Genomic DNA, 18303 nt, shown 5'->3' on the forward strand with positions numbered 1-18303 from the left:
CTCACAGCTGGGATGAAACACACCCTTAGCTGTGTGCTACTCCTGGCACACTTTCTATTGCGAAGCCCTTGTTCTGGAACAAGCAGCAATCTGAGCCCCACTGCTGCCTGGCAGCACTGCAGGCTGCAGCACAGAGCTGGCACAAAGGCCTCTCCCCCAAGAGGCAAGATCTCTGGAGACAGCAGCACCCCATTCCTCTCTGCCTCCAGTCAGTCCCAAACAGGTCCTCCAGGAGACCTTCACCTGGCTGCCTCACTTCTCACTGAGGAGTTCTGATTTGGGAAAGCTGATTTGAATCAGTCACTTTCTAACTGGCATTCTTGCATGTCAGTTTCTATTCCTTTGACCAGGATGTGGCTGCAGCAAGGCAAATCAACATTTCTTAGCAGGGAGGAAAATTGTGGAGGAAAAAGCTCTTGAAGTGCCTTCTCACCTCAACCAAAGATATAGTTAATTGTCATTAGCAAGTCTAAAGCACTGTTCACTATTTACATTACATCTGCTTATCCTTCTTTCCATTTCTTTCAGCTTTTCATATAAAATGCAAGAAAAAAAAAAAGACATGAAAAAGTCTAATCTCCCTTAATCTGTCCTGCAAGTCAAGATGATTACATTTGTACCAGACTGATGCAGTTCTGCTTATTATTGGTATATTCACCAAAACATGAGACTTTAGAGAGAAATCTAAAATTAGGCTCAGATGCCAGAGAAAGAGATGTTTCATATTGAAAATAGATCACAGAGCTTTCCAAATCTGACAAAGAGTTAATTGCAGCCTTGATGACTTCACTCAGGCCTGGTTTCGTAATACTACACAGAAGATAAGGACCAAAGAGTTCAACAGAGCATCCTTCAGAGCAATTTGTAAAGAACACAGATAGGCCCATGAGTCAACTGTTCTTTTGCTTGCACAAAACAAGCACAGGGCTTTTACTGAGGGCATCAGTCGTCTGAATAAATCAATATGAGCTCCTTTCTTCCTTTCTAAGAACAGCACTTATGTACTGTTTTAGTACTCAACTGGTTTCTTTGACTCGATTAATTAATTAAAAACAACAACAAAAGCAACCAAAAGCAAAAGAAACAATTATACTGGGAGACACTCTTAATATTTCAAACATTCTGACAGATAATTGCTGGCTGGGCAAAGGGCATCTGTAGATATTTTTTACTAATGCTAACCACAGTTTATGTTTAAGATGAGAGCAGATGAGGTGAGGGCTGAACATATGCCAAAATCACCCTTCATGTTATGGTTGATGGCAAATCGCATAGTAAATATGAACTGATTGTGCAGCCAAAAGAAGGTGAAAAATTGATTTTACTTAGATATCAAATGAATTTGTTCATTTACTCTGTAGACCACAGGTGGGGCCCCACATTCGCTGAACAGTTAAAATTCTTTGGGTGGAGATGTTGGCCTTTGGCTACAACGAAAAGTGGTGCAGGAGAACGCCTGTGTAAATTTAACCTAAAGCAAGGCTAGATGTTTCTGCCCGTCAGAAATAGGATCTGCTCAGTAAAACATGGAATCCCTGTCCCTCTGATACTTTCCTCGTGCACACCGCTATGAAGCTGCACAAGAGGATAAGTCTCTTTTCAGTGCTGCTGTGGAAAAACAACTTATGCATAGTTCTTGGCTGACACTTGTACTGCAGTCCCTGACTGTACCCTCGCTTCCTGCTCAGCCTCCTGTTGCTTTTAGAGTTACTTGCATTTAAATGGCCCTAACTTGGCTTTGAAGTTAATATTTCTTTGAGGGGAATGAAGTGATGTACTTATGTCTCCAATTGTTTGTTTGGTGACAGCTGTTTGCAGGACTGGCTTAGTGAGGAAGTGGAATTTGTGGAGTTTTACATTCGCAATAATAACCCGTAGTGTTTCTACAGCCCTCTCTGTCTTCAAAGCGCTGTGCAAATAGGGGCTGATTAATCACACCTGAGCGCCTGATAGACCACCGTTTGGAAAAGAAAGCGTTTTGTTCCGTACAAAAGAAACGGTAATGGGGAGCTGTTAAAACACACTATCCATTTACTCCCCCCGTGCCTAAATAGACTGAAGCTTCACATAACTTGGAAGCAAAACGGGAGGTGCGTACGTGGATGGTTTAAGGCGTATTTTTCCCTCTCCCCAGTACATCCAGAGTCGGACTGTTTGTTTCTCGTTGACTTTACATTTTCCAGCAGTCGAAAACGAAGAGGGAGCGAGGAAGAAACAGCCCAAGAATTCAGTTCTCGGTCCTGCTGGCCGTCAGGGTGACCGCTGGTGGCTGCACTGCTGTTCAACGCGGAGAGCCAGAGGGATGGGGCAGAGCCCCGTGTACAAACTTTCCCCATCAGCCTCAAAGGGGCAAAGTTCTAACACCTCATTAAGATGCTTTAAATGCGAAAGCTGCCCTTCTGCCGTTGATTATCATATCAGAAACCTGCACCTAACGTATTTAATTAGTAAAACTACAAGCCCCGGCATGTCCTTGTGGAGTAGCGTGTCAAATTTATCTAAATTCCGGAATTTGGCCCACAACTATCTTGGTCAATGCAATGAGGTTATTCTTGCCATTATTTTTTTCTCACTCCTATTCCATAAATCTCATTTTGTTTATCCCGTGTTTATTCATTACGCGCTTGATCATTGTCATTAATATCGCACCTGTACACATGCCAGAGATGGCAGTTGACGTTTCCATACAATTAGGTGCAAAGTACAATTTTGAAAAGCAGATTTCTCCCTCTCTCTCCTTCAGAACTTTCTTTGCAATAGTTAACATGAACTTACCCCCCGCATCTTATTAGTGTGATTTCAGCTCAGTTAAAATGAGTATTTATTGGCACGACAAGCTATGCAAGTGCCACTGAAGTGTTAGGGAGAAAAGAGTCATACTGCTCTGAGCATGGACCGATAAGCAAACAGTGTGAGGATGGGGAACTGAGCCCCAGCTCTGTGCTCTCCCAGCGACCAACCTGAGCCAGCTCCCGCTGAGTGCTGAACTGAGCCCAGTGCTATTAGGATCTGAGGTGGAGAGGGGAGGAGATGTGTTGAGCAAAGAGAATGCCAGGCCTGTAACACCTGTGCCGTGAACTCCTTGAATTGCAGTCAAATGCCATTGATGTCAGTGTGTTACAAATGCCTAGGTAGACAGTTTAGGAGACTGAAATTCATTAGCTGCCTTTACATAAGCAGGTGGACAGATAAGATCTCTCTCTGCCCCACTTTCTTTGCCCATCCCGTAACTGCTCTCTTTCTGGTCAGCCAATCCACCTGCATTTCTACAAAATGGCACATCTAAGCTAACCTATGGATGCTGTCTGAGCGAAAATGCGTGTGATAATGCAGGGCTTTGTACCACAATAACTTGACCCTTTCTCTGCTTGCCTCCTCAGATAATTTAATTTGCTTTCAAACATACGCAGTTCATTGTCTTTACCTGCAAATGGCACTTCACTAAAATTCACAACTTCCCCTCCAGCTCAGAGTCCCTGCACTGCAGGTTGCTGAAGAAAAGATGTGATGCCTCAGGTAACCACTGCTGGCCATAGGACCCTGGAACCCATGTATTTAGGCATGTGCTGATGAGTGTTGTCTTACTTTTAGGTACTATAAACCTGAAGTGACAGAGTGACTAGAACAGGTGAAGAGCCTTGCCATGCTTCTGCTGAGATGAGTTACATTCAGCTAATGCTAATGTGACCACACCGGTTCCTGCATATGTTTCGTGTTTGGAACAATGGGTATTGGCACAGCTTCTTGGGGTTGTGCTGTAGCATGAGCTTTCCCCCATCTGCAGGCACTGTGGACACCTGTTGTTAGTTCTGTCTACTTTATCTAGCTTAAACAGAAAGTAATTCTATTCAGTCTAATTGCCAGCTTGTCTGTTGACTCTGCTGACAAAGAAACCAAATAGTGTCAGTTACTAAGAACAATTTTAGGGGGGAGAAGTGGAAGGAAGAGGAATGAGACAGATATATAAGGGTCAGTGTGAGAACAGCTAATCCCCCTGAGACTGAACAAAAAGCAAGCTTCGAATGCAAATGATCTTGCGTGTAGCTAGTTTCTTGCAGGGGAAGATTGCTTCTTGACTGGATTATCCTATCTTCCTCTTCCCACCAGAAGAATGTCAGCCAAAACAACAACAAAAGCTTCTAATAGGCAAGCTGTTGTAATGGTTTTATGGTCATATTTTCCTCTTTTCAAGCTCACACTGACAGACTACATGCTTGAGTTGAAGCAGGCAACCACATGTGCGTCCAAAAGCATGGCTGTAAAATCTCGTAGCGTATGGACTGCCATGTGACACTGACATGGCTCTTTGAACAGAGTCATGTGGAAGCTCCACTGCCAAAATGAGCTCAGCTGAAGTGAGCTCTTTTTTTTTTTTTACTTGAAAATATTCCTTCAAGTTTACCCCCATCTACAGGCTGACCACCTTTAATCTCAGTTTTCTCTCCACTGCAAAATATATTTTTACTTATCCCACTTAAGAAGCAAAACAGAGAGTGATTGAAAACAAAGAGAATGGAAAAAAATCCCAAACGTGCCGAGAAACTGGATTTGTTTAGCCAGCTGCTATTATATAGTTCACCTACGACAACAGGTTTTGAGGAATAACCCAAGAAGGTTTTCCTTATTTTATGAGTTCAGTGTTTCTCTTATCTCCCATGATCTTTGAAATAGAGTTAAGTTAAAAAGAATAAGCATTCTGAAATCAGAGTTGCTTATTTGCATTCATACATAAGGTTTTTTTTTTTTCAGATCCACAGTGCAGTACGACCTTGCTTAGACTAGTTCCTAGTCTTTAACAATGAAGGTACAAATTTCCAGTCCTTATCTTCTGGAGCATCTGTGTGAGTAATGCCTTGTTTGAGTAGAAGGGGGTCCTTGGGTGATTCAGTGTTCACCAGTATGACGGTTATTGTCAGGTCCCTACGCACTGAGGAAATAATCTAATATTCTTTATATTTCAGTTGTGTACACACACCCCATTGCATTAGAAAAATGAGTATTCGCTGTGGGTCCTGAAATGAAAGCAGCATGAAGTTAGGAAGAGAGTTTGTGCCAGTTCTTCACTGGGGAGGTGGCCTTCTCCTTGTGGGGAATTGCCATGAAACATGTGGGTTTCTCAGATATATCTGAGAAGAAAAGCTGTTCCAAGAACAATCAGAATATCACATTCATTCATAAACTGATAACGAAGCAAGCAGAGTGGGGAAATGCAGGGGAGAACCAAGGGATTTAAGTTGTATGTTCTCTAGTATAGAAGTTAATTAAGAAGTAGGTAATCATGTAGATATACTTTGAGTGAGGGAGTACAATCAGCAGAGAAGGTATCTTTACACTTCAGTTACTCTTTTAAAAAAATATATGATTTCTTGTAAAAGAGAGGGTAGGACTAAATTTGAAAAGAATCAAAAGAGAAACTAGACTGAGCAAGAAGGTGGGGAGGAAGGAGGGGGCTGTGGTTATAACACTCATTGAGGACCAGCTCAGAAGATCCGGGTTCACTTTCTTAGTCTCCCAGAGGTTTCTTGTGTGAATTTGGGCAAGTCACTTAGCACCTTTGTACTTTAGTTCTCTGTGCAAAACAGTGGAATATTTCATTTGCACTGAAATCTTTTCTGGTCTGGGCTTTCCTTTCTGTCACCCGTGCATATGCTTTACACGTAGCACAGTTATGTTACATATAAGACAACCTAATGTTGTATAGAAAAATTTGATAAACACAGTTTATCAATTGCTTTTGTACAGTTCTGTCTACAGATCTGCTTTCAAGCATCTGGCAGCATCTTTTCTCTCAAACCCTTGATGCAAAGTCTCTTGTATCAGATAAAGAAGGAGTACTTCCATGGACAGGGATCCATCCCAAAACAGATGAGTAAGCACAAAAGGCAGAGTAATTACAAACTGATCAAATGTATCCAGTTTTTGCAAAGGATTACACTTCTACGCTTTGCACTTCCTTGAGCAGTTTTCCCTAAGTATCAGTATAGACTTTATCACAGTGATATCTGTGGTTTAGCCTTTTACAGCACCGGTCAAGGTGCAGAAAAGAACATCCTCCTTTAATGAACCTGTGGAACTAACAGACCACGTTGAAACTCAAATCACATGAGAACTTCATATGACAAACAGGAATTGAGCCTAATTCTCTTCATCCTAGATATTATTCTATTATCTGAAAGTAGAGCTCAGTTTACCAAAGGCAAAATGGTGAACCGTTTAGTGCTGGTGGGGGATCCCTGTGAATGATGGAAGGAATCATTTCCATGAACATGTAAATCCTCATCACTGGAGGAAGAAGTGTCTGCTGAGTATAAAAGAAACCTCAATCAGATACTTAAAATGAAGTTATGTGAGTACTTTGCTATACTGTTTTGTTTAGGTTTTTTTTTCATTGTGCAGTTTCTTTTTCTTTAGAGTTATTATTTTTCCAGAGAGCAACAGTGTTAAATGCAACAGTCTTGCCTTTGATATGGATGGTATTATTTCCTTTTTAACAGATTAAATCACTGTTACACTTTGATCATTGGTCAAATCCTAGCCAGGAGAAATTCTGAATTCAGGATTTGGAGCAAGTAAAGGGAAATAATTTGAAATATTCGATTTTTTTTTTTCTATGAATCCAAAAATACCCTATTCCCTATTACAGGTTGGGGGTTACGAACATGTTGCTGATTGTGTGAAGCTGCTTTAAAATTCATTAATCGCTAACAAAAACGGTGGCAGGAAAAACACAGCAGTGAAAAAGAAAGGCTTTAACCTGACATTGCCAATATGAGGGGAAAAGGAAAGGGAATGAATCTGCATGCTACACATTGTCTCACACCTCTGCTATGTTCTGTAGAGCTCTCTTGTTTTCAGGGGATAGACTAGTATAGTTAATTCCTATTTCTTTTTTCTTTTTCTTTTTTTCCTTAGCAATGTTTTTAGCTAAACTGCAATCCATCTGCTATCAAAAGCATTTAATTTCATTTTCACTTTGTGACATTTTAAACTAGGCATTTAGAAGTGGCCCTGAATCTAGGCACACATGGATTGCTTTCAGTAGTACGTAGCCACTCCATTAAGAGAAAACATTATGATATTACACTATTATATATTTGTGTAGCTTCTGCCATCACTCTCATCTTCTATCAGACTCATCTTTTTGCTGTGTGATTCCACTGTACCGAATAGAAGAAGAAACTAGCTCACTCTGGAATTAATGACATTTCTTTGGGAAAAAATTCTCTCAAATGGAAGAAAATCATGTTGAGGAAGACCTAAAATATTTCAAGATTGTTTCTTGGAAAATTGCACAAAAATGTAAGGGAAAGCAGAAAGTAAATAAATGGAGGGGGAAGAGTATGAACTCTGTACACAACGCCACATACTTACATGAATAATAACCTTCTAATGGCAGAAACTTCAGGTGTTAGCTTAAACAAGATATAGTAAAATAGCACATTTCCAACAGAATTCCTTTTTACATATAAAACATCTTCTCTTTTATTAAACGTTTCCTAGCAAATGCTGATAATCATAACAGAAGACAATAAGACAGCAAACTCCTCTCAATTGATACTACAGAGTGTGATGTAGGCTAGCATATCTTAGCTGCATTGATTTTTTTCTTATTTACTTTAAACAACAGCTCTTCATGCATCCTATATTTCTGTTTCAGCACAGGTTGAAAAGGAATAGCTTTTTTTTGTTCATCCTTAGCAATAAATCTTTCAGTCCACTCTAAACAGAAGTAATTTACTTGGTAATGGTAACTGAAAATCCTTTTTCTGATTCTAGATAATGTTTATAAACAAGATGTTTTCCATTTTTATACGAACAGTCTCCCTGTTGCTCCAAACTTAACTTCATAGTGTAGCCAGCTGCAGGCATCTGTGACCTTAATCTGAGTGTTGGACTCAATGTTGCTCATTTATGAACAGTCACATTGGAAAACCCAGGCAAGATATTAATTGCTTCTTGGCACTGCAATGGTCCTTCTTGATACGCAGGGGCTCATGTCCTGCTTCCTGTCCCTGAGGAAACCTGGTCTGCACTGGGAGTCTTTTCTAACAAGCTGCTATAAAACATGCCTGGTGTTGACAAGTTGGGAAAGTGGTGGGAAGGCGTTGGAGTAGTGTTAGCATTCCAGCGGGTTAGTGGGCAGCTCTACTGCAAAGTGAACAGGTTGCTGACTGTACTGGAGCAAATACAAGCAAGCCTTAATTTCTTGAGTGTTACTGGTATCTGGAAACACCACAAGCATAGCTAAGCTCTGGTGGAAGGTTTCATGTGTTGAGACTGAACTAGGAGTAATAATGATGAATTAAACTAAATTAGTCTTACAACAGCAGATATATGAAAAATACCCAGCAAAAATGTTGAATTGTGTCCTTAATGACAAAAAGCATCGTCTGCACCTCAGAATAGTACACAGGAGAGGGGAAAAAAGGGCAAACCTAGAAGTTATACTAAAGATGATGCCCTTGTTTCATAAGAAGCACGAAAGGGAAACCAAAACTACTCTGCAGATAGTGCCAAATGATTCATCTAGTGAAAATAAAGTGTCATGTCAGTACTCTGCTTAATTTAAGAGACAGAATACCCACAGGAAAACCTTTGGAGTCCCCAAGGATTCTGAATGCTGTGAACCAACTCCTTGTGGTCTTCTGTTGGTAGAGTTGGTTTACCATGGGTTGTGTTATGTCTAAACATGCTTTTGACATGGTTTCTCTGGCAAGTGTGAACTGATATATATATATTTTTTTAAGAATTGTGTTAATGAAATCCTGTTGAATCTGTACCTATTAGACTCTAAGGGACAGTAAATCCAGTCACAGGGCTCCTACAGTAAGATACATGTGTTCACGCTGTAAGGTTAAATCTATTCCAAAAACAAAAGTGGTGAAATTACCTTTGTCTTGGCAGGCTTCATGCTGGATTGGGGGGCTGTCAGTCATGTTGTGTCCACTGTGGAATCAGTCACAGGGTACTTGAATCAATGTGCCATACACTCCAGTGTCCTGTGGGAACCAGCTTTGAGTTTGTGATGCAATAAGGGCGCATATACATATACAGCTGCAGCTTTAAGTCTTCACTCTAGCATGGGCTTACTATTTCATACACTGGATGAAATCATGCATGTCCATTATAAAATGCATTTTTTATGTTCATATGTCAAAGTCTTGTATTCAGTGGAAGTTATTCTATTTAGAATCAAGATCATGAGATATAACTGATGCAGTTAAAAAGATGTGGAAGGCTGTGCAGACTGTCTTCAGGAAGAGCTAGTTTTCATTGGTGGAAGTTGGTAAGAAGAAACTTGCCTCCAAACACAGCAGAACGTACCCTGTACTATAATACTGTACATCTTGCTGCATACATGGGAAGAGCACAAAGGAGGCCGGAGAAAGTACTCCACAGTGAAATACTTTTAAATCAATATTTTATCAGAATTAAAATCAAGAGCTGCTTTGATCTAGTTTATAATATGTGTAGAAGTCTTTCACCTAACCTGGTGTAGGGAACCTGCTTTGGCAGGGGGGATGGACTCGATGCTCTCTTGAGGTCCCTTCCAACCCCTATGATTCTTTGATTCTAAAAATCAAAATCTAAATTTAATGAATAAAAAGGAAAGCCAAATATACTTGCAGTGGGAATTAAGTGGAGCTTTCAGTTTTCTTTTAACTGTCTTCATATATAGGCTGAATGCTTTTTTAATCAAACACATATTCCTGGGGTTAATTTAGGGATAATACTGTGTGAGCAGCTTTACAAAGAAAGTCAGTTTGTGTGTTATTATAGCCTTAAAATCTACGGTCTCTAGAAAATACTAGCTGGCTGTAATGAAAAGCCTTGTACTAACTCTTGCACGATGCAAGACTATGTGTAGAGAGGTCTAAGGCAGATTAGCTGCATTTGTGTGAGAAGGCCGCATAAATATGTTTCCTTCAGAGCTGGATTTGTCCATGCCCTCTGCAGTTCTGCCTCAACTGATCTTGCCTACTGTTAAACTGGAAGATATTAAACTACTGAACCTACTCTAGTTGAAGAAAAACAAAACACCAGATTTAGCATGGTACTGTTTGCATATCTGTGACTATTTAAAGATACTATGAATATTAGGGCAGAAAGGGACATCTGTATCAAATTGATGATTTAATTGACAAGTCCATTGCAATTTGTTATGAAATTAGGAAGATATGTTCTTTGCTGCTTTGCTGGCACAGATATTTGGTGCAGTTAGGTTTTGCCATTGCAATCTGGGGTACTACCATGTACCTGACTGTATGCAAACCCACATCCCTATAGGCACCGTATTTCACAGGGTACTAAACACATATCAAGGCCTGGTCTTCACCATCATTTCAGGGAGACTAGGAAATCTAATCTCTGAGAAAGAAAATTAAGATATCTAAATACTTCCATGTGTACTGTGATATTACCCACAGTGTAAGGATGAACACAAATAGGTTGTAAAGATGAATGAGGGTGTCCCATATTCAATCTGGACAGTGAGGACTGAGCAACTTTTATTTACAGGGAGTAGCTCAACACAGAAATGAGAATGCTGTCCTTATCAAGGCTGTCGCATTGCCCACTGCTGCACCTTAAGCAGCTGACAGTACAGCCCTTGGTGCAAGATGGGGACTTGCAGTTTTAACTTCTTAATCACCTTATGCTTTCTGGTGTGTACAGCACAAAATGAGAAAGCGAACTCCTGGCAAAGGCCATGGAGATGGAAAATTACAATAATCAAGCCTGGAGAAGACAAAAGTGTGAATAAGACTTTCAGCAGAAGTGTGACTGAGACCATGTTGAATATAGGGCAATATAGTGAAAGTGTTAATAAGCAGATTTACAAAGGAAATGTGAGAAACAAAGGTAAGCTCAGGATGAAAAAGAGTAGATGGATTTCTTTCTACAGACACAAAATGCCACGAAAGACTTAAAATCACCAGCACAAAAGTTAATGACTTTTCCACAGTGGCCACCACTAGGATGAATTGAAAAGGTAAGTTAGAATAATAATAAGATTGATCCTTGTAACAAGACAAGCAGAAACTGCTTAACTTAAATCAATTTACAGCTAATGGATATGTACCTGCCTGTAATTCTTATTGCACAAGTAATTTTAACAATTTCAGAGTGGAGAGTTTCAGCAACCTGGTAGATCTCCATGAAACATTTAATGACAACAAATTGGCATACAGTGGTAAGAGATGTTTTCTAAAACATTTCCAACCAGTTCTTTTTGTCTGGATTTAAAATATTATTGCATTTTCTGACCCATTTGCCTCACTTCATCTAGTGGTGGTGTTACCCTGTATGTTCAGATCAGTCAAAGCTGATGTCAAGCTACTTTAGTAGGCCAGAATGATGATAGCCTGTTAGAGGATCAGATGGGTGAATATGAGGACATCCGCATACATTGATTTAGAGTGGACTGTTGTGAACAAAAATAGCCATGACCATCCCAATTAACTTCTCTGCACAATGTCTATCCTCATTCTCAGAGGGATTTCCTCTCTAGGGCTCCTTTAACTGGGATCATGATGGGGCTATCAAATAGCACTAGCTGGCTAGGACTTGAAATGTTCCTGGAATACCCCAGGTTTTCTTTAACATAGGGATTGTGTGGACACATGAAAACTTAGAAGGAGGAAACTGCAAAATTAAGCTAAATATGATGTTGGAGATTGCCTTTCTACTCTGTGTTTCGTCTGTCTAACTGGGAGTTTGACAGTAACATTTTCCTATTTTTTAATATCTTTTTCTCTCCCCTGTTGCTGTGTGAAGCCATACAAACAGTGGGCAAAGCTGACAGAGAGGCTGGGGTGGCAGAACTGAAGTTGACGGTACTGCTGCCAGCTGCACGGCAAACGTAAGTGGAAACCTTGCTTCTAACCGTCCCCCTGGTCAGGCTAATAATATTCAGTGCTATCTTTTATTGCTGCAAATAAAGATGTGCCTGATAGAAAGTGAGCTTCAGGTTTCACAGCACTTCTTTCAAGTAGTTTAGGTGGAGATCACAGAGGAAGTCTGCGGCCCTGACAAGTCCTCTGACCTTGTTGGCAAGAGGTATCAACCTAGATAAAACCTAAGATGGGCTCTGCAGAGCTTTCCAAGACCTTCACAAGAACAAAGCTTCCAAATTCAGAAAAGGAAGCTTCAGCACAGAAAAGGAGAGTGAGGGATATTACCTGATCACAGCCCTGGCTGTCCCTTGAACCCACTATTTAGCTGGGCAAGAGAGGACCTAGGATCCAGAACCATAGTGCATGAAAGAAAGAATGAGTGATTGTGATCAAACAGTAATTGTCATCTGTACCTCCAAGTGTGATAAGTTAGATTATATTCTCTTTGAGTTTAGGAGGATCATTGAATCCAGCTCCTATTGTGATTCAAGAGCTCAAAGAGGACAGATATTCATAGGAACATTCCCTTTTAAAAGAGACAAGGTGAAACCAGTACCTTATCAGTTTTAGAGCTCAGTGAGGTGGACAGTGCCATTTTGCACAGATTCCCTGCAAAATGTTGCAGTTGTCAGATCCAGCTCAACAGCTGCCCACCCTACAGCTATTTTCTAGCATCTTTGCTAGTCTCCTTCTCTGGGAATAGGAGGGACTTGCTGTGCTGCCTGAAGTCTTCCATCCTTTCCAACATCTAAGCTGCAACAGTCCTAGGATTTTCTTGGACCAAACCTTTCAGCATGTGGATATGTGAGGTTTCCCAGAAAACAAATGGACTTATAAACAGCTGTATTCTGACTCCCTAGGCTGGATTATTCTTTCCGTAGTTTTCCAGCAGATATTTTTTCACCTCAGAATGGATTAGCTGTGCCTGTTATTCCAGAAGAAAAGATGAGAGAGAGGGCAAGTTCTAACCTTCCTCATGGAATTATTTCTTCTGAAGCTTCCTTCCCTCTTTGGCTGTAAAAACAGCTTCAATTCGGTTACCAAAACTGTGTAGCTGCCCAGGATTTTATACAAATTCTTGAACACAAAATGACAGTATATTTTCTTGGTATAGTTTATACCCGGATGGTTGGCATAACACCTACAAGTTCCTTCTATCTAAATTGGCTTTCATGGGTTTCCCATCAGCTTATCAGTTGTTTCTATGCTATAGTTGTGGGATACACACACTAAGCCAACAGGCAAACATAAATGCAGTTTCCTGTTGAGTTTAACTCAGCTATGATAAATATGACCACAAAAATGTCAACATTCTACATAAAAATAGTAACATTGAATTTCCTAGTGAACCCACAGTAGCCAGGAAACTCACAGCTTGCTCAAGAAAAAAGGCACTACAAATTCTAGTGCATGAATGTCAGGACAGCATTTTAACCAATTTTTGTTAACAGTAATTAAAGGGCAAGGATAGGAGAAAGGATTCTCTATAGCTACACTAAAATGCCATGCAACATTATCTGGTGCCTGTACTTAAGGAAAACTCTGGCTGAAGTCAGGCACTGTTTTTTTGATGGCTGGGCTGTAGGGCCAGACTTGGGGAGAGCTCCAGGATGGTCCCAGGGGCAGTACTGGTGTAGCCCATGGGAAACCTGGCACTGCTCTGCTTGCCAAGCTCTTGAGGAGACGCAGTCAACACTTAGCTCCCACTTCAGTCTGCTATTGTGCATTTTGTTGTTGCAAGAGCTTAAAGAATATTTTTCTACTTTTCCAGTTCCTTCTGTGGGGCTGTCAACAGCCTTTGGTGCATACACATTTCCATTGTTTTCTCTGCACAACCAGTTAGTCAGATTTGCCCATTTGTTTGTGGGTTCTTCAACTGGCAACAAAAGAGTTTCTTTTTCTTCTTTTTTTAACGTAGGAAAGTATGATGCAAAACTACAAATAGTATTAGGGGGGTATTCAGGGACAGGTGTAGTAACCAGGGCTGCCATTCTATTTGTTTCTGAAGTAGCCTAGATTTCAGCTTCTTCTATTCTTTTAAGTGTTTAATATGAACAATCAGGAAAGGAGTAAGTGCTTTCCACGCTGTACTCATAAACAGGGGGTAAACAGAATTCCCTAGGGGTGAGCAGAAAAAGGCGTAAGGAAGGGAGCTAAGCGGATAAGACAGCCACTGCCTCTTCTTTCTGGCAGAGATGAAGATTTCCACAGGGACAGCCCTTCCAGTACAGTGCCTCACACAGATTTCTCTGGGAGTGCTGACCTATCTGGGAGCTGACCCCGTTAAGGCATCACTCCTTGTGTGTTCTGCAGCGGGACAGTGCCTAGAAACAGTGATCGGTACTGGTCAGAGGTAGAACTAGAAGAATATGTCAGATAATCTTGGGATAAAACTCGCTCTGTTTCCTGCACCTCCTGGCCAGCCCTGCTGTGAGAGGCAGCAGCAGCCTGCTACCACATCAAGCCCATTACACAAAGGGTCAGAAGAAAGCACCAGAACTCAGATCACAGTGCCCTGGTACCAGTTGTCTTCAGTGGGTGATGCTTAGGTTGAAGGAGGGCAGTGAATATCCTTGTCCAGAGATTTTCTGAAGAAATGAGAACGGGGCTTTGGGACAGTGGCAAAGGCATGCACACAGCAGACTGAGAAGTGTGAGTGTTTTGTTGTAAGGAGGTAACAGAGCTGGCAGGGTGATTTGGGGCATGTCCTGAACTGACTGGGGCATTCAGTCTCTGGTATCACTGTGATTTCTCAGCCATGCACAGCTCTACCTCCATAATGATCGTGTGCAGGGGAGACCTACTGGGAAGACATCTCTCTTTAATATAGGTATATGCATGTGTTTGGGTGTGTGTGGATCTCTGCATGTGTACGAGGCATAAGTGAAGCCACACAACCTCTAGTAACACAAATCCCATTATATAGCTAAATAAGTCAGCCAGATACTATGGGTGACAACAGAGGCATGTGCAACATTTTATGTTGTATTGAAATTGTATGTGCTGAAAAAAGCCACACATACAACCACATCCATTACCAAAAAGGCACAAAATAAATTGCTACCTAAGTAACTGATCTGTGGGCAAGTGTGCTGGCTGTGTGCCTACCAGCACGAGGTGAAAACCAAAGAGGGAATAAGCAGCAGTGGCACCAGGGGCAGACACAGTCATATGTTCCTCTTCTTAATCTCAGTAACCTCTTTTCTCCCACTCGTAGCCCACATACCTCCACCCTCACCCTGAGCAGCCAATGTCTATCCGAATTGACAACCATGTTTGTTGGTTATATGACTCGTGATGACTAATGGAGACTTGGTTCAATAAACTACAGCACTCTTTTTCTTAATCGGTAGTAAAATAAGTACTACTCTAGTTACAAGCAGGGACTGTTTGAGCTTAATATTGCAGAAATCAAATGTATGTGTGTGAGCCAAAATGAAAATGATCATTTGGAATCAGTATTAATAAGCAGAACTTTTTAATCTGAATGGCTGCAAGCCATTTACGTCAAATGAACAATCACATGTAATGTAGGTGACTAGTTCTTGGAATGAGAGTGCACAGGGAGAAATGGAAAAAATGGGAGAAAAAAAGAATTAAATAAAAAGAATTGATAAAAAACTTGCACAGAAAAATATGGTGCTCTTTGCATTTGTCTGTTATGTTCAATTAAAAGACAATTGTCCTTTTTCTCTATGCATATTAAAACATTTATTTTTCATAGGAAATCTTTTTAAATATCATGTAAGTAGGAATTAATACTCTTTCCAATTAAAAAGAAAATAAAATGTATGCAAGATGAAGGGAAATGGGAAAATTGATTGGAAATCCTTGAAATAAAACAATTTCAGATTTTTCTTCTTTTTGCTCTTTTGATTTGTTTTTTTTCCACAGAATCTCTATCATTTTTCCAAGCAGTTTTGGATTTTTGCTAATGCTAAAATTTTGCCAATAAAAGTTGCAGAAAACCAAGGTTCAAATACTACATTGACTGTGTGATAAACATTATGACCTATCTAATTACATGAGTGAGTGTGGGTCTGGATTTTTTTTTTTCATAACAAAAAAGTATATATAGAGATATACATATAGATATATGTATGAAAATAAAGCCAAGAATTTGATATTGTTATCATGTAATATGACCTTAGGATCTAGGACTTCAAAAGCACTACACTTATGAGACTTGCAATAATCTGTACAGACTGACAGTGCTGAAAGCATGTAGTCATTGATCGTGATACATGGAATCTGATTAATGAAAATGTTCATTTCCAAATTCAGGTTCTTAAACAGAGTACTAAAGTATGCATTTGTTTCTTGGATATTGCTTAAATCTACCAGAAATCACGCTAGTGTGTACATTTGCATGTAGTGTTTTGTAGTCAAGAAAAAACTGTGTCCCTCCTGTGAGGCATGTACTGCAGAGGCCACTAGCAGTGCCTTGAAGTCCTCACAGTTCCTTGAAGCTAATCCTATGCTGATGTTGATGAGCTTGTGTGCTGACTGGGTTTTGATTAAAGCCTTTCTGTGGAGGACTTGCTTCTGATCTGGAAGTGGAAACATTGATGTACACAAAGAAAACCTGTTCTCACAGTATTTCCTGCCTCTCACACAGCAGCATCTCACAGAAATTCTCTTCTGTTTTCATAGGTTGTTCAGAAACAGTGAAGGATTCAGAATGCCCTTTAGACAACATGGAAGTGCTCCAGCACTCAGCCAAAGAGACATTAACCTCCTAATCCTCTATCAACCCTGACCATCAGATCTTAGATGAGGAAGGAGTAAGTGTGGTTTGTGCTGCTAAGTCAAAATCTTTCTGTCCTTGAGATGCCTTTTATTAAAAAAGAGGTGCTTACAGGAGAGGGAGGTAGGATGGAGACTATATCAGAAGCAAATGCAAGCAGTGATGTTTAAGTGAAACTTTTTGTTAGTTGCATGGATATAGCTGCTGTATCCAACCAAAGGCGCTTGGTTGTCAAATGAGTGTTTGACAAAGCTTTTTCCACTTCCCTCATGCCTCTTTAAGTTGTTTGCCTGAGGAGTGCAGCACTGGCTATTGCTTGTGTGTTCTTCCACTTTTGAGGCTCAGAATCAGTATCTGGTGTATTCAACTGACATCTGGGTGATCTGGAAATGGTCAGTGTTTCTGGAAACCAGGCTGCAGCTGTGGGGGCAAAGGGACTCACTGACTCATTTCTGTATGCCAAGTATTAACACCATGTCACATACAGCTCAGGCAGGCGTTGCTGCTCCTTGGGAAGGAAGAGGAAGAGGAGGAGGTGCCTGGGCAGGAGGTGACACCGGATGGTTGAAATTGTGGCAGGGAAGAGAAGACGCTGAACTCTTGGCAAGGAGACTGTTGGTAGACACAGTTTTGGCATAGCCAGAGCAGTCTGTGAGCATGGATGGGCCTGATACGTGCTAGACAAAGGGGCTGGCATGTGGCCAGGGGCTCTGCAAGGCAGCAGCGTGTGCTTGTCCTTGGGGGTGACTGTCCTTGGCACCCGGCCTGGGGGCCTTGCCATTGTCAGCCTCTCCTTGATTGCCCAGCAGGCCTGGACAGGGATCTGTTGTGTGTTTTGCTGTTGTCTTTTGTTTGTGACTTAAAGTGATCCTGCAGAGAGAAACTGTGCTGTTTGTTTCTGACAGCCCGAGCAAAGCATTCTCTGCAGCTCGTCAGGCCTTGCTGCCCTGTGTGGGAACCTGCCAAGGCAGGCCAAGCAGGTCCCAGGTCCCATAGCATGGGAAGGGGTGATGGCAGGCCCCAGCCCCCTGCCAAATCACTGCTGTGAAGCTAGGGCTGGCTCCTTCCCCCAGATCTCTCCATTGGGCGGTTTCTGGGGAAGAGTGGAGGAAGGCCCTAGAAGCTGAGCCTATAGGAAAAGCTGTACTTTGGCCACCTGAGGCTTTCCAGCCCTGGCTGGTACACCTTATTCCTCTGACCTGCCCATCCAGGCACTGATCCAACATGAGCCCACCAGCCTGGCTCTGCCTTGGCACCTTGTTGCCTGGCTGAAGGAGGAGAAGGACAAGGAGAAGGGTGGTAGCAGGAGGAGCAGCAGCCCTGCGAGACTGCAGCATTCTTCATTGATGTTGCCACCAAATGCCATGAAGTCACAGCCATGGGAGGTGTGTGGTGAAGCTGAGAGGTGGTTCAAACTCAGCTTTTGGCCCATACAGCACGTGATGGTGCCTTGGGCCTGCTGCATGAATGTGTGGTTTCATCATGTGCCATGGGGGCATGCCAGCCCTTCCTGAGGTGCTGAGATCACTAGCCTCAGCCCAGAAAAATGTATACCCTGGTCATCACCTTAGCTCTAGCAAAGAGAGCCACTGCACCTCCAGTGTGATCCCTGCAGGCCTCCTTGCAATCAGCTGGCAGAGACCCTAACCTGGAGTTCACATG

This window comes from Cyrtonyx montezumae, unplaced genomic scaffold (assembly GCF_038088225.1).
Source record: "Cyrtonyx montezumae isolate F1298 unplaced genomic scaffold, pur_monq_1.0 scaffold_8, whole genome shotgun sequence".
Taxonomy (NCBI): domain Eukaryota; kingdom Metazoa; phylum Chordata; class Aves; order Galliformes; family Odontophoridae; genus Cyrtonyx; species Cyrtonyx montezumae.